Source organism: Hemitrygon akajei, chromosome 8 (assembly GCF_048418815.1).
Source record: "Hemitrygon akajei chromosome 8, sHemAka1.3, whole genome shotgun sequence".
NCBI lineage: Eukaryota > Metazoa > Chordata > Chondrichthyes > Myliobatiformes > Dasyatidae > Hemitrygon > Hemitrygon akajei.
Window position 1 is genome coordinate 113,763,966 of NC_133131.1, and position 23,216 is coordinate 113,787,181.

General features: G+C 42.1%; 1 protein-coding gene across 1 annotated transcript in view; it reads right to left on the reverse strand.

The window, feature by feature from the left end:
- The window catches only part of LOC140732165 (E3 ubiquitin-protein ligase HECW1-like), a 453,787-nt gene that overhangs the window by 269,144 nt on the left and 161,427 nt on the right, over positions 1–23,216 (reverse strand).

Genomic DNA, 23,216 nt, shown 5'->3' on the forward strand with positions numbered 1-23,216 from the left:
AGTCCTAAAACTAGACAACAAAAACTATCTTGAAAAATGTTCCAATAATTCATCTTGAGATTTGGTGGAGCCATTGATTTTCAGCATTTTCTGATACCATTCATGATATTCTACATTCTTACTTCACCCCTCTCATAAATAAGAAATTATCAGAATCTTCATTGCACATACGTCCACTTCATTTTGGACTTGTAAGCGTTCACTTCGATCCACCTATTTTATCACAGCTCTTGCACTTTGTCGACCTGCCTAGAAATCTCTAACTGCAACATCGTATCTTGCATTCGTTTTTTGCTTTCTTTTTTGTACTACCTCGACATCAGAAACAATCTGTCTGGATGGCATGTATACATGTGACACAAGCCAATACCAACATCAATTCCTCAAACAGCAAGCAGACCACTGGAATCGGAGCATGCAAGGAGAATGTTTTTCTCTGCCATAGATCAGTGGATGCACTTTCTGGGGGTGGGGGGGAACGACAGCAATAGGGCACAAACACTTTAGGTCTCTGGTGTCTACTTCATTGCCAGACCTTTAACCCATAGAACCTTCAAAGTGAACCTGAAATGCACCTTTACCTTGTGATGTGAATTTCTGCAAAGTGCCATTTATTGTATCAATTCTTCTGTGGGTTCAGCTCATTTACATGCATTGGTGCCAAACAGCGAGACTGGCTGGAAGCTGTTGAGTTATAGTACACTAAACAGACCACTACTTCGTCATGTGAGCGAGGGGCCACTAGATCTGGGGCTACTGAGGAAGCATCTCATAATATATTCACTAGAAAAACAAAATAATTTTATAATTTGGATAACAAAAACATGTATTAGCATTGGAGTGAATTCCATTCTTGATCATTTATCTCCTAATGGCTTGATGGTCAAAGGAATGTTGCTGTTCCAAAGGGTATTATTCTAAAATAAACTAATACAAAATGCATGAGAATGGCATTGTGTAAAATATTTACCTGCAATAGAGTAAACTTTCTAGGTTCAATTTAGTCTGATAGCTCAATAGAATATTAGAAAGGCTAAACAGATTATGGACAAAAAAATATTTCAAACTCTTCGTAAACTCCTCCTCCTAGGGAATTTGAGTTACAGAGATTTAAAAAAAATAAATCTGGAACTTAAAGAAAAAGCTAGTTTCAGCAAAGGAGGGAAGAAACCAAAAAATTATCATAAAATCCTACCTGGTTCACTTAAGTCTTGAAGGGAAATCTACTATTCTTGTCTAGCCTGGCTGAATGCAATAGCAAACTGATCATTTCTGAAGAATCTTTACTGCCTCCCTGATTCAGGGACAAAATAAGTATGGATAATAGATTCTGACATTTCAGCATTTTTATGAACAAACAGGTGAAAGAAGAAATATACAGAAAAATTTCCAAAACAAACAGTCCATAAACTTGGAAAAACATTAGTATTTTGTTGTTTTACAAATTACACTTCTGCATTGATCCTTTTCAAAGTTCTGCCAAGTACTTATTACTTTTCTCTAAAAATATGTTTAATATTTTTGTCAGAGTTTTAATATACTTCCTTTTGAGAAAATTGTAAAACTTTTTAAAATACAATTTATAGAAATCACTAAGTGCATTTTAATGCACAAGAATGGACGATCTGAATGTGTAGGTGTGTTAAATGCTGCAGTTGATATTTTGAGCAGTAAGCATAACTCTCAGAGATTGTGAAAATTGAAGGAGGAAAATAATTACAAGAAAATCTGCAGATGCTGGAAATCCAAAGCAACACACACAAAATGCTGAAGGACTCAGCGAGCATTCTCAGCTCGAAACATCAACTGTTTACTCTTTTCCATAGATACTGCCTGGCCTTCTGAGTTCCTCTAGCATTTTGTGTGAGGAAAATAATTAGTCTGTTCTTCACAAATTGGTAGCTGACACATACAGTATTTTAAATCTTAAAGAGAAGTTATATTTTAATAACCAAGATTCCAGCTATCTTTGCAGCTGAAAATCATAATAATAAAATAGAAGGAGATTGGTTTATTGTAACCAGACTTCTAAAAATATCACTGTCCTCCTAAAGAGGGAGTTTGTAATGAGGGGTCATGGACACGTACATATCTAAATATCCGAAAATGTTCAAAGTTCAAAGTAAATTTATTATCAAAGTACATACACATCACCTATACTACCCTGAGATTCATTCTCTTGCAGGCAGTCTAATAAATACAATGAAACACAATGGAATCAATGAAAACCGTCACATGAAGCAAAGACAGACAAACAATCAATCTGCAAAATAGAACAAATTGTGCAAATATAAAAAGAAAAAAACAACAAATAAATATTCAATATTGAGATCATAAGTTGTAGCATCTTGAAAGCAGTCCATAATTTGTTAAATCAGTTCAGTTTTGGGGCGAGTGAAGTTATCCACTCTGGTTCAGGAGCCTGATGGTTGAGGTGTAATAACTGTTTCTGAACCTGGTAGTGTGGGTCCTCTTGTACCTCCTTCCTGTACTCTGTATTTTTGTAGGATCATACCGTACAACCATATTATCCAATTCAAGTTACATCTTCTAATCACTGAAAACAATTATCATCACAGAACCTCAAATTGTTTTGAGATTTTGTCATCAAATGGTCCTAGAAGAGACAACTTGCCAATTCCTTGCTGTATACCAAGAGGAAAATGACAGAATTATATAGAAAATTGTAATGTTTCCTGTGTGTGTTTTCTTAGTATTGATACGTCATAAGAACATACATACTGTTACAAACCTACTTGCATAAATTGCCCTAATCTAAAATGGTGGCATGTCCTTCCGAAATATTATGTCATCAGTGAGTGGGCCAGAGCAAGCAAATCCCATACAACTGAAACAAAACACTTGTACAGTTTTCTAAGCTATTCTGTTCTCCCAGGCTTCCTGACTGAATAAAAAAGGGAGATTTTTGATGTTCCTATATCCTGAAAAATTCACAGGCTGCCTTCCAGAATTCTTGACAATTACACAAAGGAACATAGACATTTTGGTATGAACTCATTGGCATTTCCAGTGTTTGTTCTGGTTTCCTGAATGTCAATCAGGAATCATATCTAATATCGCAAGAAATGTATTGCTTAAGTGTATCGAATAAACAAATTAATTAATTAGTTGGCACCCTGAACTTCTTTTCCCTATTCAATCCCCTAAGTTCAAAAGCCCTTCCAACATCTATCTGCTTCTGGACATGAAGCTGAGCAATGAGCAGACTTCAGAAAATTGATAATAAAACCATAATTGTAATCACCCAATACCCAAATCAAAGGCCTTTTCTATAAAATACATGTGCTAACTGCAAATTCTACACATGTGGAATGGATAGTATTTTCTAGTTGTACTTACCAACATTTGGTGGTCATACAACAGTTGTGCAGAACTATTGGACAGTTTCTTTTTAAAGGGCAGGAAAACATATATAACATGGCAGAAATGTGTTTGATAAGTTTGGCTTACTCTAACCAACACCAATACACCTAAACAGTATTAATTACATTGCTTTTGTGTGGAATTACTAGCTTTTCATCACTTATGTCCTCCTAAGTTTGGGATTCCTGTGTATGAACAAACAAGACATTTGCAAATTTGCCAGCAGCTGTTTGCCAGCCACAGCATTGTTCCCCACTTAGACTCAAGCCAGGTAGCATAATGCTGTAACAATAACCTTGCTGTTACATTGGAAAATCGGGCAAAAGAATTTGGTCTGATTGAGAAGTTGCAGAACCTGGGCCTCTGTACCTCCCTCTGCAACTGGATCCTCGACTTCCTAACCAGGAGACCCACAGTCTGTGTGGATTGCTGATAACATATCCTCCTCACTGACACTCAACACTGGCGCACCTCAGGGGTGTGTGCTTAGCCGTCTGTTCTACTTTCTGTATACACATGACTGTGTGGCTAGGCATAGCTCAAATACCATCTACAAATTTGCTGGCAATACAACCATTGTTGGTAGAATCTCAGGTGGTGACGAGAGGGCGTACAGGTGTGAGATGTGTCAACTAGTGGAATGGTGCCACAGCAACAACCTGGCACTCAATGTCAGTAAGATGAAAGAGCTGATTCTGGACTTCAGGAAGGGTAAGATGAAAGAACACATGCCAATCCTCATCGAGGGATCAGAAGTGGAGAGGGTGAGCAGTTTCAAGTTCCTGGGTGTCAAGATCTCTGAGGATCTAACCTGGTCCCAACATATTGATGTAGTTTTAAAGAAGGCAAAGCAGCGGATATAATTTATTAGGAAGAGATCCGGCTCGTTAACAAATACACTCAAAAACTTCTATAGATGTACCGTGGAGAGCATTCTGACAGGCTGCATCACTGTCTGGTATGGAGGGGCTACTGCACTGGACCAAAAGAAGCTGCAGAAGGTTGTAAATCTAGTCAGCCCCATCTTGGGCACTAGCCTACGAAGTATCCAGGACATCTTTAGGGAGCAGTGTCTCAGAAAGGCAGCGTCCATTATTAAGGACCTCCAGCACCCAGGGCATGCCCTTTTCTCACTGTTACCATCAGGTAGGAGGTACAGAACCCTGAAGGCACACACTCAGCGATTCAGGAACAGCTTCTTCCCCTCTACCACCCGATTCCTAAATGGACATTGAATCTTTGGACTCTATCTCGCTTTTTAAAAAATATACAGTATTTCTGTTTTTGCACATTTTTAGAAAATCTATTCAATATACATAATTGATTTACTTGTTTGTTATTTTTTTCTCTATCTGCTAGATTATGTATTGCATTGAACTGCTGCTGATAAGTTAACAAATTTCACGTCACATGCCAGTGATAATAAACCTGATTCTGATTCTATGTTAGAATTGATGCAGGAAATGCATCAATGGAACGAGAAATGCAAAATTGTGGTCGGTAAGTTAGTCTTTTTTGGAATTAATTGCTCAACTCAATGTTTTGTAATTTAAATGCTCTTAAGCATTTTTGGTTATTTAAAAAAAATATTTTGTTAACCTTAGCAAGTTTTACTTGATTTTGAATATTTACAAAAGTTATTGAATTATTATAAATATTGACACTTGCCTAAGATAGGGTTAGGTTATGGGTTACCCAGCCATCCAAGATGTCCTTTGACTTCCATGGTTGGGTTTGTTTTGTTCCCCTTATGAAGCAGTATTCAAGTGTGCAAATCTCTGCAAGTGGGCAAGGACTTGCCACTGAGGACTGGGCTAATATTTTGTAGGAGTGTGTCTCATGTGATCATTGTGAACTCGTGCTATATATATGTAGATAACTTTAGTGGCTTGTTACTGACAGGAAATTCTAGGCTATTTCTTCAACTACTGCACTGATGAATTGCAAAGACCTCACAAGGTAAAATTTTTAAATAATAACCTTTATGATGCCACAGGAAAACAGACAGCATTTATTCATTCCCGTGCTGCATTTTGTCATTTTGTGCAATGAGATTCTTTTTATACATATATAGCTTTACATTAAGCAATACGCAATTTTAGATTGGCATTTTGTCCAGCCAAGGAAAATAATCTTACAGTGCTGGCATTATGCCTGAGGTCCACTCTAATTTCAGCAAGTTTAATTTCCTAATGTCAGAGTCAGTCCGTAAAAGAATCACGGCATTCGAACCATTGTAAATGTCATTCTTGGTGATATTACTTTCAACACTGGATGTGCTGGAGACCCTTAAATGAATCTACTTGCCTTGCAGTGTGAATAGGAGAGCAATAGCTATGCTGCCTAAATAATTATGTACACAACTGACTGGTGTAGCACATTATTGATTAGTAGGCTCCAACAGGTAAAACATAAAGAAACTTAGTTATGCCATAGAAATGTAATACGCTCAAAGTAAATAATCATAATATAATTAGTTAAGAGGAAGGGTTTGGGCCTGAAATGCTGACTGTTAATTCATCTCCATAGATGCTGCTCCACCTGCTGAGTTCCTCCAACATTTTATGTATGTTGCTCAGGATTTCTAGCACCTGCATAATCTCATATCAATAATTTTAATCGATATTTGCTGATTAAGTGAGTACTTTTGACAATTAACTGGATAACATCATTTGAATTTTCTATCTACAAGTCTTAAGTTCCATTTACAAATGTTATAATTTAATTATTCACCACGTAGATTGTCTAGAATAGTTCAGTTTAAGGCAGTGACAGACAGCACAAGTTGATGTCATTTGTCCTTGTCACGCAATTATAATCTTTCCACAGTAAAATGCTTTCTGAAATACGCAAATTTGGCTCATTAATATAATCCGATAGGATGCTTTTGCCAAGAAATTTTATTAAAAGCAAATTCTAGCCATTTTACTCATCAGAGATTGTTATATTTTCCTTCAAAAATAATTTGAAAAGCTGAAAATAACCTAGATGTTCCTGATGTGGATATCTTTGAGGGCAATGTTACTCATGAGGGATAATCTTGTAATTTTAGTTATCGATTGCAGAATTTCTCCTGCCTGGGACTCATATCAAAAATTCAGGTGTGGGAATCTAATGAATTTACAACTATTTAAAATAATTGTCAGGAAAATGTTTGTGGCATTGCCAGATTTCTAAAGTGTGTAGTTGAAAACTGAGAAAAATTAATAAATATACAACATTATAGAACTTCCAACATAGTAAACCAGCAGGTTGATTGTTATGTCTCCCCTCTTGCTGTGAAATAGAGACTCTTCTTTCTCCCTTATTAGGGAGAGAGAGAGCATGTGGTATGTCAAATACCGGGTGAACGAGTAGTCTTTGGAGTACTGCAAGTCTGTGTCTTTGCTGATGCTTTGCTGCACGCTTGAGTGCTCGGTGGCGGGTGACGAAGCTTTTTTTTTTGCTGATGAGAGGCGGGGTATCATTGCTTGCTGCTGCTTACATGCGGGAGGGAGGGGAGTTTGGGGGGGACTTTGGGGTTCTAACATTTAACCGTCATTCATTCATTTCGCTCCTCTGTTTTTGTGGATGGTTGTGAAGAAAAAGCATTTCAGGATGTATATTGTATACATTTCTCTGACATTAAATGTACCTTTGAAACCTTTGAAACATACTAGTCAGCAGAAGAAAGTGATAAATATATAAAAAATGCACATATTAACCATACAGAAATAAAGTACTGAAGTATACATAAGTTTTGACAGGGCTGTAATAAATAAAGACAAGTAAATGTTTTACATGCAGATTATATGTCAAAACATAAAGGGGGTAGTATAGATTTTTTATGGATACTGATATAAAGTACACAATATCTGACTGACATGCTTTTAAATGCACTTAATTTTCATTAACTTGGTTGAAAATTAAATCTGAGTACTGTACTTAACAGGCAGCTGAGCCAATATAGCCCAAAGCTGAAATTTTCCTCAAATGTGCTAAAGTTCCAGATAGATAGATGGATAGATAGATAATCATTAATCCCAAAGGAAATTACAGTGTCACAGTAGCATGACAAGTGCACAGATATACAAATATTAGCAGAGTAGTAAAAGAATATTAAAAATAGGTTACCTTAAAAATAAGATGAACAAGATTTACAAGTCAAAGCTTACTAGATTTATAGATTTCTAAGTTCACAGTGATAAGATGGTAGTGCAATAATTACCATACTATTATACAGTAATGATAAACAGAGTTCTGGTAGACAGTCTAACAGGATGGGGTCATCACTTTCCCAACTATAGACTGACTCATTACCTAGGGTAAGAATGACCTCATATAGTGCTGTTTGAAGCAGCACAGTTCGCTTAGTTTATTACTGAAAGTGCCCCTCTGTTCAGCCAAGGTGGCATGCAGAGGGTGAGAAACATTGTGCAGAATTGACATTTTCTCCATAGGGTCCTTTGTTTTACCACAGCCTCCAGTGTGTCCAGTTTGACTCCTGTAACAGAGACACTTTTTAATCAGTTTATTGAGCCTGTATGCATCTCTCATGTTGATGACATTACCCCAGCACACCACCACATAGAAGATTGTACTGGCAACAACAGAATGGTACAGCATGTGAAGGAGAGGCCTGCATACTCCAAAGGACCTCAGTCTCCTCAGGAAGTAGAGGCAACCCTGGCCCTTCTTGTACACAGCCTCTGTGTTGGTGCTTCAGGTGCAGCTCCAGGTACTTGTAGGTCCTCACCAGATCCAAGTCCTCATCATCAATAGTAACAGGGAGCACTGCAGGCTTAATCTTCTTAAAGTCCATCACCATCTCCTTTGTCTTACTGCTGTTGAGCTGCAGATGATTCAGCTTGCACCATTTGACAAAGTCCTCCACCAGGGCCCTGTATTCATCCTCCTGCCCTCCCTTTGTACATCAATTATTGCTGAGTCATCAGAGGATTTCTGCAGATGACACCACTCAGTGTTGTACGTAAAGTCTGAAGTATACAGGGTAAACAGGAAGGGAGCCAGTACAGTTCCCTGTGGGGCCCCAGTGCTGCTTATAGCCATGCCTGACACACAGCTCTGTAGCTGCACAAACTGTGGTCTGCCGGTCAGGTAGTCCATTATCCAGGATACAATGGAAGTCCCAACCTGCATTGAACAGAGCTTTTCCCCCTGTAATGAGGCCTGTATGGTATTGAGGGCACTTGAGAAATCAAAAAACATGATCCTCACGGTGCAGCTCTGCTTATCGAAATGGGAGTCAGTTCTGTTTGGCAGGTGGATGACAGCATCCGAGACTCCAATGTGCTCCTGGTAGGCAAACTGCAGGGGATCGAGGGCTGATCTGACCAGGGGTCAGAGGTGAGTTAGAACCGGCCTCTCTAGGGTCTTCATGATGTGTGAGGTCAGGGCCACTGGACGGTAGTCATTCAAGACCTTTGGCTGGGCCTTCTTGGGTACTAAGACTGCATATGATGTTTTCCACACAGTCGGGACCCTTTCCAGGCTGAGACTCAGACTGAAAATGCGCTGGAGAACTCCACACAGCTGCTCTGCACTCTCCCTCAGGACCCTGGGGTTCACACTATCCGGTCCCAATGCTTTGCCGTGTCTGAGATTCCCCAGAGTCCTTCTCACCTGCTCAGTAGTGAAGGTGAGTCCATGATGACGAGGAGTCGGTGGATGGTAGCTGCACGGGAAGGAGGGCTTATAGACAGTGTAAACTGTGTTGTTCATCCACGTGTTGAACTGGAAGGGGCAAGATAGGAGGAGGAGAGGTGCTGAGGGGGGTGTGAACAAGAGGGCAATTGTCAAACCTATTGAAGAATCAGTTTAACTCATTAGCCCATTGTTGCTGCGTTCCGAGGCTCTACAGCTAGGCCAGTTGAAACCAGTGATGTTCTTCATGCATCTTCACACATCCCCTGTGCTACTTTGCCCAAACTTGTTCTCCAGTTCTCTCCGGTGTTTCTCTTTGGCCACCTTGACCTTCTCCTTTAGCTCCCTCTGTACACGTTTCAGCCCTGATCTAAGGGCTCTCTTTTTGTGGTTAAGAAGAGCCTTTAGATCATTGGTGACCCATGGTTTGTTGTTCAGGAAGCAGCGAACAGTCCTTGATGGTATGACAGTGTTTGTACAGTAGTTGATGTAGCCAGTGATGCAATCAGTAAGTCCAGTTAATGTCCTCCCCATATGGTTCACAAAGCACATTCCAGTCATTAGCCTCAAATCAGACCTTCAAGGCCTTGATGCCTATGGCAACCATTTCTTTATTGTATAGGAGAGACTATCCTTGTGCACAAAACACCGGAAGCTAGCACACAAGTGCAGGAAATCATCATAAAAGCCAATAGAAAATTAGCTCTTATTTCAAAGGGGTTGCAGTATAAAGTTAATGGTTCAGAAGGAAAACTCATTCAAAAATGAGAATTGGAGGGGATAGGGGAGGGAATATTGTTGACAGGGTGAGGCCAGAATTGTTATGATTATAGAAGTGATAGATGGGCTAATGGGAGAAGTTAGAAAAAAAGAAAGTGAATAAAAACTAGAAATGAGAATTAGAGAGCGTGAATGGAAATGAAGAAACATAAAATGCTATGAAACGTAGGTCTTCCACAACAGGCTAATGAAGAAAGAAAAATTGAGTCAAAAAGCACGGAATAATAACTTATAGAAACATAGAAAATAGGTGCAGGAGTAGGCCATTTGGCCCTTTGAGCCCGCACCGCCATTCAGTATGATCATGGCTGATCATCCAACTCAGAACCCTGTACCTGCTTTCTCTCCATACCCCCTGATCCCTTTAGCCACAAGGGCCATATCTAATTTAGAGAAGAAATTGTCAGTTCTGATTGTAGAGGACTACTACCAATCAAAGATTTCAATATTGAGATCAAGTGGCAGTCAAGTATCAGGAAGAAGATGAGTTGCAATTCCTTGAGGTTATAGTGATCAATAAAGGGGGCTATAGAAACATTGGTCGTAGCAGGAATGGAATGAAAAGTTAAAGCGGCAGACATTCATCTTTGATGTCTGAATGCAGGAGCTCCGCGTAGCAATCACCCAATTTGTATTTGTTTTTTTCCAATGCTGAACACAGAGTGCTGAACATTAAGGCCAATTTATATTTCTACGTCAAATCTACTCTGTAGGTACCACATACCCTACACTGTACCCTATGCCGTAGGGTGATGTGCACCTCCACAAAAAAGTAACTCAAGCGTCGCAGCAACGTAGACCACAACAACTGTGATTGGTCCACTTGGTAGCATCGCATTTCCTCCTACGCATTTCTGGTTGCTTCTTCTCCGCCATGTCTGTATACCGATGCGAAATAGATGAACCAAATCGTCAAATCTACCCGCCGACATGCGAAAATGTTTGAAATACATTTCCTCGTCCATGTCTTTCACGGAGAAACTCAACTCAGTGGCATAGAAACCACACTGCCAATTAGCGTTTAAGCGCACACCAACGCATGCCCGCTACGGCGTAGAGCCTACACAGAAGTATAAATCAGCCTTTAGATTGGAAGAAGTGAAAATAAGTCACCATTTCCTTGGAGAGAGTCTCTGGGTCTCTGGATGATGCTCTCCTCTCTCTTACTGCCCAACCTGCTGAATCTTCTCAGTTTTTGCTGTTTGCCTTTCAGATTACCAGCAGCTGCAGGTTTTAGAAAATCCTGTATAATTGCAGGGTTTTCTTTCTCAATTGAAGGAGATTTATGCCATTTAGTACGCCCACTGGATTCTGGTCAATTTCACAAATTGGTTCCAAAATTGTCTTTGTGAAAGAAAGCACAGATTAATGATCAAGGGATTTTTTAAAATATGATTGAAAGCTTGTAACCAATGGCTGAGTGCAGAGATCAGAGCTATGCTACAAACTATCTGGATATGAATATAGGAGATATGATTAGCAAGTTTAAAGATGACATATAGATTGGTGATACTGATGGTGAGGAAGGTCATCTTTAACTGCAGAACAATATTGATCTGCTGGTGAGATGAGAAATGGCAGATGCAATTTAATCTTGAAAAATGTGAGGAGATACATCTTCAGAAGATTTATGTAGCTGGGATAATAATAGGAATCACTGAGAACCAGAAAGACTTTGGTGTGAGTGCTCAATCATCCCTTAAAGCAGTGGCACAAATAGATAACACAAACATGAGAAAACGTGTGTTGCACAAGTACTGTAGATAAGCTGACACATTGGATACTTAGCGTCGCGAGCTGGTGCATAAAAGGTTATTGTGGAACTGTATGAAACATTAGTTAGCTGGATTTCTATTTGCAGTTTTGGTCACCAAATTATATGAAAGATGGGTTTGCACTGAAGAAGCTTCAGCAGTGATTCACCAGGAAATACCCTGGGGTGAATGTCTGAACGATGAGAAAAGACTTGGACTGATTTATTTGGGGTGAAGAAAGCTGAGGGGAAATTTAATTGAGATGTACAAAAATGTGGGGTGCATAAGGTGTCTACAATCAAAGGATAAGGTAAGTTTCCATTAAGTTTCTCTTTGTTCTTACTGTGTCAGGGGTACTTAGTGTAGTTTAAATGGCCACTGTGTGTTCTTCATGCCAGATGTTGGGAGTCCTGGGAGACCCAGAGTAACACAGGGAACTGCATCCAGCAGGTTAGGGATCTGAAGGAGCAGCTGGATGACCTTTGGCTTTTACGGTAGAGTGAGGAGATCATCGATCAGATTTACAGAGAAGTAGTCACCCCTAAGTTGCAGGAGGTGGGTAGCTGGGCGACTGTCCGGAGAAGGAATGGGATGGTTAATAGGCAGTTAGCACAGAACACCCCTATGGCCATTCCCCTCAATAATAAATATACCGTTTTGGGTACTATTGTGTGGGATGACCTCTCCACCAGGGGAATGACACAGAGACCAGGTTACAGGCACTGAGCAGAAGGGAAAGACAGAGAAGAACAGTAGTAATAGGGGACTCAGTAGTCAAAGGAACAGGCAGGAGATTCTGTGGACGTGAATGGGAATTAAGATGGTATATTGACTCCCAGGTGGCAAGGTCAGGGATGTTTTGAATCATATCCACAACATTTCAGACGGAAAGGGAGAGCAGCCAGATGTCTTGGTACTTACTGGTACCAATGACATAGGAAGGAAAAGCAAAGAGGTCCTGAAGAGAGAATTTAGAGAGCTAGGCAGAAAGAAGTAGGAGCTCCAGGGAAGTAACTTCTGGTTTTCTACCTGTGGCACGCACCAGTGAGGGTAGAAGCAGGATGATTTGGCAGATAAATGTGTGGCTGAGGAGCTGGTGCAGGGGGCAGGGCTTCAGGTGTTTGGATCATTGGGATCTCTTCTGGGAGGTATGATTTGTACAAAAGGACAGGTTGCACCTGAAGCCGAGGGGGACCAATGTTCTCGTGGCCAGGTTTGTTACAGCTGTTGGGGAGGGTTTAGACTAATTTGGCAGAGGATGGGAACAGGAGTGAAGGGACTCAGGATGGGATCGATGGTTTAAAAAAAAAGACAAAGATAGCATGCAGTCAAGCTGTCAAGAAGGGCAGGGAAATGATAGGACAGAATTGCAGCCGCAGGGTGAGTATCAGTGGTGCTCCGCAGGAGTTGGTGTTGGACCGCTTCTTTTTATGCTGTATAGCAATAACTTAAATGATGGAATAAATGGTTTTGTTGCCAAGTTAGATTGGTGGAGGGGCAGGTAGTGTTGAGGAAACAGGAAGGCTGCAGAAGGACTGAGACAAATTAGGAGAATGGGCAAGAAAGTAGCAAATGAAATACAATGTTGGAAAATGCATGGCCATACACTTTGGTAGAAGAAATAAATGTGCAGTCTATGTTCTAAACAAAGAGAAAGTCCAAAAACCTGAGATGCAAAGGGACTTGGGAGTCCTTGTGCAGAACACCCTAAATGTTAACTTGCAGGTTGAGTCGGTGAGGCTTTGAGAAGAAGTGCGGCGGCGGCCATTTTCAAATTGCTTCTCAGATCGGAGTTCTGAGAGGCGGGACTGCGCAGGCGCGTGAAGGAGGCCTGGGAAGGAGGGAAGATATAAAAAGAACGCAGCCTTAAGCAGCGGGCAGCTTCGTTTGCGGGCAGCGGAGTGAGTCGGGAGCAGAGTGTAGGGCTTGGGCTCAGAGGGCTTAGGCGGAAGAGGGCACAGTAGGCTTATCTTTTAGTTCTTGTTATTTTCAGTTATTCGGGAAGTATGAGTGTGAGGGCAGCTTGTTGTTCTCGGTGTCGGATGTGGGAAATCCTGGAGTCTCCGAGCCTCCCGGACGTCCACATCTGCGCCGGGTGCGCCGAACTGCAGCTCCTGAGGGACCGAATTAGGGAACTGGAGCTGCAGCTCGATGACCTTCGCCTGGTCAGGGAGAGTGAGGAGGTGATAGAGAGGAGTTACAGGCAGGTGGTCACTCCGGGGCCACGGGAGGCAGATAGGTGGGTCACGGTCAGGAAGGGGAAGGGGCAGGTACTAGAGAGTACCCCAGTGGCTGTACCCCTTGACAATAAGTACTCATGTTTGAGTACTGTTGGGGGGGACAGCCTACCTGGAGGAAGTGACAGTGGCCAGGCCTCCGGCACAGAGGACGGCCCTGTAGCTCAGAAGGGTAGGGATAGAAGAAAGAGGACCATAGTAATAGGGGACTCGATAGTCAGGGGTTCAGACAGGCGGTTCTGTGGAGGTGATCGGGAGTCCCGGATGGTAGTTTGCCTCCCTGGTGCCAGGGTCCGGGACGTTTCTGATCGCGTCCAAGATGTCCTGAAGTGGGAGGGTGAGGAGCCAGAGGTCGTGGTACATGTAGGTACCAATGACATAGGTAGGAAAGGGGAAGAGGTCCTGAAACGAGAGTATAGGGAGTTAGGAAGGCAGTTAAGAAGAAGGACCGCAAAGGTAGTAATCTCGGGATTACTGCCTGTGCCACGCGACAGTGAGAGTAGGAATGGAATTAGGTGGAGGATGAATGCGTGGTTGAGGGATTGGAGCAGGGGGCAGGGATTCAAGTTTCTGGATCAGTGGGACCTCTTCTGGGGCAGGCGTGACCTGTTCAAGAAGGACGGGTTACACTTGAATCCTGGGGGGACCAATATCCTAGCGGGGAGGTTTGCTAGGGCTACGGGGCAGACTTTAAACTAGTAAGATGGGGGGGCGGAAATCAATTTGGGGAAACTATGGGAGAGGAGGTTAGTTCACCAGTAGAGCAAGTAAGTAGACCGTGTGTGAGGGAGGACAGGCAGGTGATGGAGGAGGGATGCGCTCAGCCCGAAGTTGTAGGGGAGAAGAAAGAAAAGGATAATAAATTTGAATGCATTGCTAGGGATGAAAAGAGAGGAGGAGGTGGAGAGTATCTTAAATGTATCTATTTTAATGCTAGGAGCATTGTAAGAAAGGTGGATGAGCTTAAAGTGTGGATTGATACCTGGAATTATGATGTTGTAGCTATTAGTGAAACATGGTTGCAGGAAGGGTGTGATTGGCAACTAAATATTCCTGGATTTAGTTGCTTCAGGTGTGATAGAGTAGGAGGGGCCAGAGGAGGAGGTGTTGCATTGCTTGTCCGAGAAAATCTTATGGCGGTGCTTTGGAAGGATAGATTACAGAACTCCTCTAGGGAGGCTATTTGGGTGGAATTGAGGAATGGGAAAGGTGTAGTAACACTGATAGGAGTGTATTATAGGCCACCTAATGGGGAGCGTGAGTTGGAAGAGCAAATGTGTAAGGAGATAGCAGATATTTGTAGTAAACACAAGGTGGTGATTGTGGGAGATTTTAATTTTCCACACATAGATTGGGAAGCTCATTCTGTAAAAGGGCTGGATGGTTTAGAGTTTGTGAAATGTGTGCAGGATAGCTTTTTGCAACAATACATAGAAGTACCGACTAGAGATGGGGCAGTGTTGGATCTCCTGTTAGGGAATGCGATAGATCAGCTGACAGATGTATGTGTTGGGGAGCACTTCGGGTCCAGTGATCACAATAGCATTAGCTTCAATATAATTATGGAGAAGGACAGGACTGGACCTAGAGTTGAGATTTTTGATTGGAGAAAGGCTAACTTTGAGGAGATGCGCAGGGATTTAGAGAGAGTGGAATGGGTCAAGTTGTTTTATGGGAAGGATGTAATAGAGAAATGGAGGTCATTTAAGGGTGAAATTATGAGGGTACAGAATCTTTATGTTCCTGTTCGGTTGAAAGGAAAGGTTAAAGGTTTGAAAGCGCCATGGTTTTCAAGGGATATTAGAAACTTGGTTCGAAAAAAGAGGGATGTCTACAATAGATATAGGCAGCATGGAGTAAAGGAATTGCTCGAGGAATATAAAGAATGTAAAAGGAAACTTAAGAAAGAGATTAGAAAAGCTAAAAGAAGTTACGAGTTTGGTTTGGCAAATAAGGTGGAAGTAAATCCGAAAGGCTTCTACAGTTATATTAAAAGCAAGAGGATAGTGAGGGATAAAATTGGTCCCTTAGAGAATCAGGGTGGTCAGCTATGTGTGGAGCCGAGGGAGATGGGAGAGATTTTGAACGATTTCTTCTCTTCGGTATTCACTAAGGAGAAGGATATTGAATGGTGTAAGGTGTGGGAAACAAGTAAGGAAGTTATGGAACCTATGACAATTAAAGAGGTGGAAGTACTGGCGCTTTTAAGAAATTTAAAAGTGGATAAATCTCCGGGTCCTGACCGGATATTCCCCAGGACCTTGAGGGAAGTTTGTGTAGAGATAGCAGGAGCTCTGACGGAGATCTTTCAGATGTCATTAGAAACAGGGATTGTGCCGGAGGATTGGCGTATTGCTCATGTGGTTCCATTGTTTAAAAAGGGTTCTAGAAGTAAGCCTGGCAATTATAGACCTGTCAGTTTGACATCAGTGGTGGGTAAATTAATGGAAAGTATTCTTAGAGATAGTATTTATAATTATCTGGATAGACAGGATCTGATTAGGAGTAGCCAGCATGGATTTGTGCGTGGAAGGTCATGTTTGACAAACCTTATTGAATTTTTTGAAGTAGTTACGAGGAATGTTGACGAGGGTAAGGCAGTGGATGTAGTCTATATGGACTTCAGCAAGGCCTTTGACAAAGTTCCACATGGAAGGTTAGTTAAGAAGGTTCAGTCGTTAGGTATTAATGCTGGAGTAATAAAATGGATTCAACAGTGGCTAGATGGGAGATGCCAGAGAGTAGTGGTGGATAATTGTTCATCGGGATGGAGGCCGGTGACTAGCGGGGTGCCTCAGGGATCTGTTTCGGGCCCAATGTTGTTTGTAATATACATAAATGATCTGGATGATGGGGTGGTAAATTGGATTAGTAAGTATGCTGATGATACTAAGGTAGGAGGTGTTGTGGATAATGAGGTGGGTTTTCAAAGCTTGCAGGGAGATTTATGCCGGTTAGAAGAATGGGCTGAACGTTGGCAGATGGAGTTTAATGCTGAGAAGTGTGAGGTTCTACATTTTGGCAGGAATAATCCAAATAGAACATACAGGGTAAATGGTAAGGCATTGAGGAATGCAGTGGAACAGAGAGATCTAGGAATAACAGTGCATAGTTCCCTGAAGGTGGAGTCTCATGTAGATAGGGTGGTGAAGAAGGCTTTTGGAACGCTGGCCTTTATAAATCAGAGCATTGAGTACAGAAGTTGGGATGTAATGTTAAAATTGTACAAGGCATTGGTAAGGCCAAATTTGGAATATTGTGTACAGTTCTGGTCACCGAATTATAGGAAAGATATCAATAAATTAGAGAGAGTGCAGAGACGATTTACTAGGATGTTACCTGGGTTTCAGCACTTAAGTTACAGAGAAAGGTTGAACAAGTTAGGTCTCTATTCATTGGAGCGTAGAAGGTTGAGGGGGGATTTGATCGAGGTATTTAAAATGTTGAGAGGGATAGATAGAGTTGACGTGAATAGGCTGTTTCCATTGAGAGTAGGGGAGATTCAAACGAGAGGACATGATTTGAGAGTTAGGGGGCAAAAGTTTAAGGGAAACACGAGGGGGTATTTCTTTACTCAGAGAGTGATAGCTGTGTGGAATGAGCTTCCTGTAGAAGTAGTAGAGGCCAGTTCAGTTGTGTCATTTAAGGTAAAATTGGATAGGTATATGGATAGGAAAGGAGTGGAGGGTTATGGGCTGAGTGCGGGTAGGTGGGACTAGGTGAGATTAAGAGTTCGGCACGGACTAGGAGGGCCGGAATGGCCTGTTTCCGTGCTGTGATTGTTATATGGTTATTTTTATATGGTGGTGAGGAAGGCAAATACAACGTTAGCATTCATTTCAAGACGTCTACAATAAAAGAGCAGGGATGTGATGCTGAGGCTTTATAAGGCACTGGTGAAGGCTTACCTTGAGTATTGTGAACAGTTTCAGGCTCCTCACCTAAGAAAAGATGTGCTGGCATTGGAGAGGGTTCAGAGGAGGTTCACAAGGATATTTCTGGAAATGAAACGATTATCATATGAAGAACATTTGATGGCTCTGGGCCTGCACTCACTCGAACTTAGAAGGATGAGGGGGATCCTATTGAAACCTGTCAAATGTTGAAAGGCCTAGACAGAGTAGATGTGGGGATTCTAGGACAAGCGGGCAGAGCCCCAGGGTAGAGGGGTATCCATTTAAAACAGAGATCAGAATTAGGTTTATTATCACCAGCATGTGGTGTTAAATTTGTTAACTTAGCAGCAGCAGTTGAATGCAATACATAATCTAGCAGAGAGAAAAATAATAATAATAAAATAAAACATAATAATAATAAATTAACAAGTAAATCAATTATGTATATTGAATAGATTTTTAAAAGTGCAAAAACAGAAATACCGAATTTTGGAAAAAAAGTGAGGTAGTGTCCAAAGCTTCAATATCCATTTAGGAATCAGACGGCAGAGGGGAAGAAGCTGTTCCTGAATCACTGAGTGTGTGCCTTCAGGCTTCTGTATCTCCTACCTGATGGTAACAGTGAGAAAAGGGCATGCCCTGGGTGCTGGAGGGCTTTAATAATGGACGGTGCCTTTCTGAGACAGCGCTCCCTAAAGATGTCCTGGGTACTTTGTAGGCTAGTACCCAAGGTGGAGCTGACTAGATTTACAACCTTCTGCAGCTTCTTTTGATCCTGTGCAGTAGCCCCTCCATACCAGACAGTGATGCAGCCTGTCAGAATGCTCTCCACAGTACAACTATAGAAGTTTCTGAATGTGTTTGTTGACATGCCAAATTTCTTCAAACTCCTAATAAAGCATAGCCACTGTCTTGTCTTCTTTATAACTTCATCGATATGTTGGGACCAGGTTACATCCTCAGAGATCTTGACACCCAGGAACTTGAAACTGCTCACTCTCTCCTCTTCTGATCCTTCTATGAGGATTGGTATGTGTTCTTTCATCTTACCCTTCCTGAAGTCCACAATCAGCTCTTTCGTCTTACTGACGTTGAGTGCCAGGTTGTTGCTGTGACACCACTCCACTAGTTGGCATATCTCACTCCTGTACGCCCTCTTGTCACCACCAGAGATTCTACCAACAATGGTTGTATCATCAGCAAATTCATAGATGGTATTTGAGCTATGTCTAGCCACAGACATGGGTGTATAGAGAATAGAGCAGTGGGCTAAGCACACACCCTGAGGTGCAACAGTGTTGATCTCACCGAGGAGGATATGTTATCACCAATCCGCACAGACTGTCGTCTTCAGGTTAGGACGTTGAGTATCCAATTGCAGAGGCCCAGGTTCTGCAACTTCTCAATCAGAATTGTGGGAATTGTATTAAATGCCGAGCTACAGTCAACAAACAGCATCCTGACATAGGTGTTTGTGTGGAAAGCCATTGAGATTGTATCTGTGTGGTGAACTACATACACCTGTCTGGACACGCCCCCTGCTGACTGCTCCTGTGGCTCCTCCCACAGACCCCGGTATAAAGGCGATTGAGGCCTGAGCCCGGCCCTCATTCTCCAGGATGTAGTATGGTGGTCAACTACTGCTTGTTCTTTCTTCCAGTCAATAAAAGCCGATATCTCGACTTCACGTCTCAGAGAGAGTTATTGATGGTGCATCAATTTTATTGACTGGAAGAAAGAACAAGCAGTAGTTGACCACCATACTACATCCTGGAGAATGAGGGCCGGGCTCAGGCCTCAATCGCCTTTATACCGGGGTCTGTGGGAGGAGCCACAGGAGCAGTCAGCAGGGGGTGTGTCCAGACAGGTATATGTAGTTCACCACAATCTGCCATTGACCTATTGTGGTGATAGGCAAATTGCAATGGGTCCAGGTCCTTCCTGAGGCAGCAAGTCAGTCTAGTCATAAGCAACCTCTCAAAGTATTTCATCACTGTCGATGTGTGTGCTACCGGGTGATTTGTCATTAAGGCAGCTCACATTACTCTTCTTAAGCATTGGTAAAATTGTTGCCTTTTTGAAGAAAGTGGGAACTTCTGCTCGGGCAGTGACAGGTTGAAAATGTCCTTCAATAGTCCCGTTAATTGGTTTGCACAGGTTTTCAGAGCCTTACCAGGTTCTGTATCGGGACCTTCTGCTTTGCGAGGGTTCACTCTCTTTAAAGGCAGTCCAACATCGGACTCTGAGACGGAGATCATAGGGTCATCAGGTGCAGCAGGGATCTTCACAGCTGTAGTTGTGTTCTCACTTTCAAAGCATGCATAGAATGCGTTGAGTTCATTTGGTAGTGAAGCATCGCTGTCATTCATGCAATGACTGGGTTTCACTTTGTAGGAAGTAATATCTTGCAGTCCCTGCCAGAGTTGCCGTGCATCTGATGTCACCTCCAATCTCGTTCGAAATTGTCTCTTCACCCTTGAAATAGCCCTCCGCAAATCATACCTGACTTTCTGGTACAGGCCTGTGTTGCCAGACTTGAATGCCACAGATCTAGCCTTCAGCAGACAACGTACCTCTTGGTTCATCCACGGCTTTTGGTTTGGGAATGTACAGTAAGTCTTTGTAGGCACACACTCATCCACACAGATTTTAATTAAGTCGGTTAACAGCTGCAGCATACTCATCCAGATTCAAAGATGAATCCCTGGATACAGTCCAGTCCACCGATTTAAAGCAGTCCTGTAAGCAATCCTGTGTTTCCCTTGTCCATACCTTCTTGGTCCTCACTACTGGAGCTGCAGTCTTCAGTCTCTGCCTATACTCAGGGAGTAGAAGTACAGCCAGGTGATCAGACTTCCCAAAGTGAGGGCCTGGAGTAGCACAGTAGGCATTCTTAATGGTGGTGTAGGAATGGTCCAGTGTGTTGTTTCTTCTGGTATTGCAAGTGATCTGTTGATGGTAGTTGTTTAGTGAGTTTTCCAGACTGGCCCGGTTAACATTTCCCAAAACGATGGTGAAGGCATTAGGGTGCACTGTTCGTGCATGTTGATTCCATTACTCAGATCATCTAAAGCCTGATTGACATAGGCCTGAGGTGGAATGTAAACTGTTACCAAAATGATCCTAGATGCAGAGAAATTTCTTCAGCCATGGTGAATTGGATGCCCCTCTATCCTAAGGGTGTACCCTCTTGTCCTAGACTCCTGCACCCTGGGAAATAGCTTTTCCACCTCTACTCTGTCTAGGCCTTTTAACATTCAAAAGGTTTCAATTAGAACCCCACTCATCCTTCTAAAATCCAGCCAGTACCGACCCAGAACCATCAAACGTTCCTTATACAATAACCTTTTCATTTCCGGAATCATCCTCATAAACCTCCTCTGAACCCACTGTGGAATTTGTTAGCACATGCAGCTGTGAAGGCCAGGTCATTGGGTGTATTTAAAGCGGAGACTGATAGGTTCTTGATTGGCCCCTACATCAAAGGTTACTGGGAGAAGGCTAGGGAGTGGGGCTGAGGATGCGAGAAAAGTATCAGCTATGATTGAATGGTGGAGCAGATTCGATGGGCCAAATTACCAAATTCTGCTCCTTTCTTATGGTCTTATGGACACGGGCTTAAGGTGAAAGGTACAAGAATACAAGAAAATGGGAACAAGTATAGACCACTCAAGCCTGCCCCCCCCCATTTAAAATGATCATGACTGATCTACCTAGGCATAAATACTGTGCATTTTCCCCATAGTCCTCAGTGTTCTGATCTTCAGACAATCTATTTACTTACACGTTAAATACTTCTAATAATTTCACCTTCACAAACCTCTAGGGTAGAAAATTATTGATATTTACCACCCTCTGCAAGAAGAAAATTTTACACACTCCAGTTTTAAACAACCAGTTCCTCAACTTGGAAATGTGTCTCCTCATTCAGGATTTAAAATGGATTTTGAGGAGGAATTTTTTGAGCCTGAGCATGGTCAAGTCTGGAATGCTTTACCTGAAAAAGTGGTAGAAGCAGGAACTCTCATAATATTTAATAAGCATTCAGATGAACACATGGCATGTCACAGTGTGGAAGGCTACAGGCCACGTGCTGAGATGATCAGAGATCGGTACTTGAAGGTCAGCTGGAAAACAATGGGCTGCTTTCTGTGCTGTGTGACTCTAGTGTGGATTGTGGACTGACATTCTATTCTGAGAGTGAGGTAGTGTGGAACAAAGTGGTTATAAAGCAAATATCATTAAAGTACAGCAGAGTCTGACACTGGGCCAGTTAGCACTGAACCTAGGCTTTGCCTCACGTTCACCTCTTGCAGGATGCCTGTGGCCACAGTCATTTAGCAGGACAGACCAGTGTAGGGGAAGTTCATAGGCAGGCAGCAGAAGCCATAGCCCCACCCAAAGACCAACCTGATGGCCCAGTATCAGCTCCTGAAGAAGATATTTAGAAACTGTAGAGAAACATTCACATAAAAATGTTCAATTAATTTGAAACACCAAGATTATTCAAATGTATGAAAACATTAATATTAACTGAAATAATAAAGGAACAATTTCCATTTACCTTTACAGAGGACTTCCCTTTGTCCTTCCCCCACCCCACCTTTCCTTTTCTTAGTCTATACTCAGTTTTCTATGCATATTGAAATTTGACAAAGTCATTGCATTAAATCTCAATACACAGTTTACATTTTTAACTCATCAGCTATAAGAACGTTTTCATGTGCTGCCCGTCTATGAAAGAGTTAAAATAAATTGCAAAGAAACCGTGGGGCAGAGGCGTGCTGAGCTTATTCTAAGAACTCAGTCTCTGTTCCAGTTACTATTGAGGCAATGAAAATGCATAAATTGCTTATTAATGTTCGACGGTGAACCAGCTGGGAACTTTCAGATTGCTCACGTGCATAGATAAAAGCTTTCATTAATGAAAGAGTTCTCAGTTTTAATGAGCAGCTCTACAGATCTCCAGACTGCTTGCTGAGAAACAATCAGCCTGGACCTGTGATATTGGAACAGCTGCAAAGTGAATGGAAAACAAGGGACCAAGAGGAATCTCACGTAGTCATGGGGAGAAAGCGTAACTTCGACACAGACAGCACCCAAAGTCAGGATTGAACCAGGATTGTGAGGCACTGCCACCACTAGCTGCACCATGATGCCAATGATTTAGCAGTTGGCTGGGTGCATCTCTGCTGGCTGCTTAGTGAAGCAATAATGTCAGATTCAAGAAGACCTTCCCATTGAAATTACGTATTTTGGCTCCATATGCCATGAATGCGGAGATTGCTAACTCACAGGGGTGGTGAGCTGTTGTACACTGGATTGTCATTTTAGATGATTGAGAGGGGAATATTAGGTGAATAGATAGAGTTAGACTGCTCAATACAAGAGGACATGCCTTTAAGGTAAGGGGTGGGAAGTTCAAGGGGGATATTAGAGGAAGGTTTTTTACTCAAAGAGTGGTTGGTGCATGGAATGCACTGCCTGAGTCAGTGGTGGAGGCAGATACACTAGTGAAATTT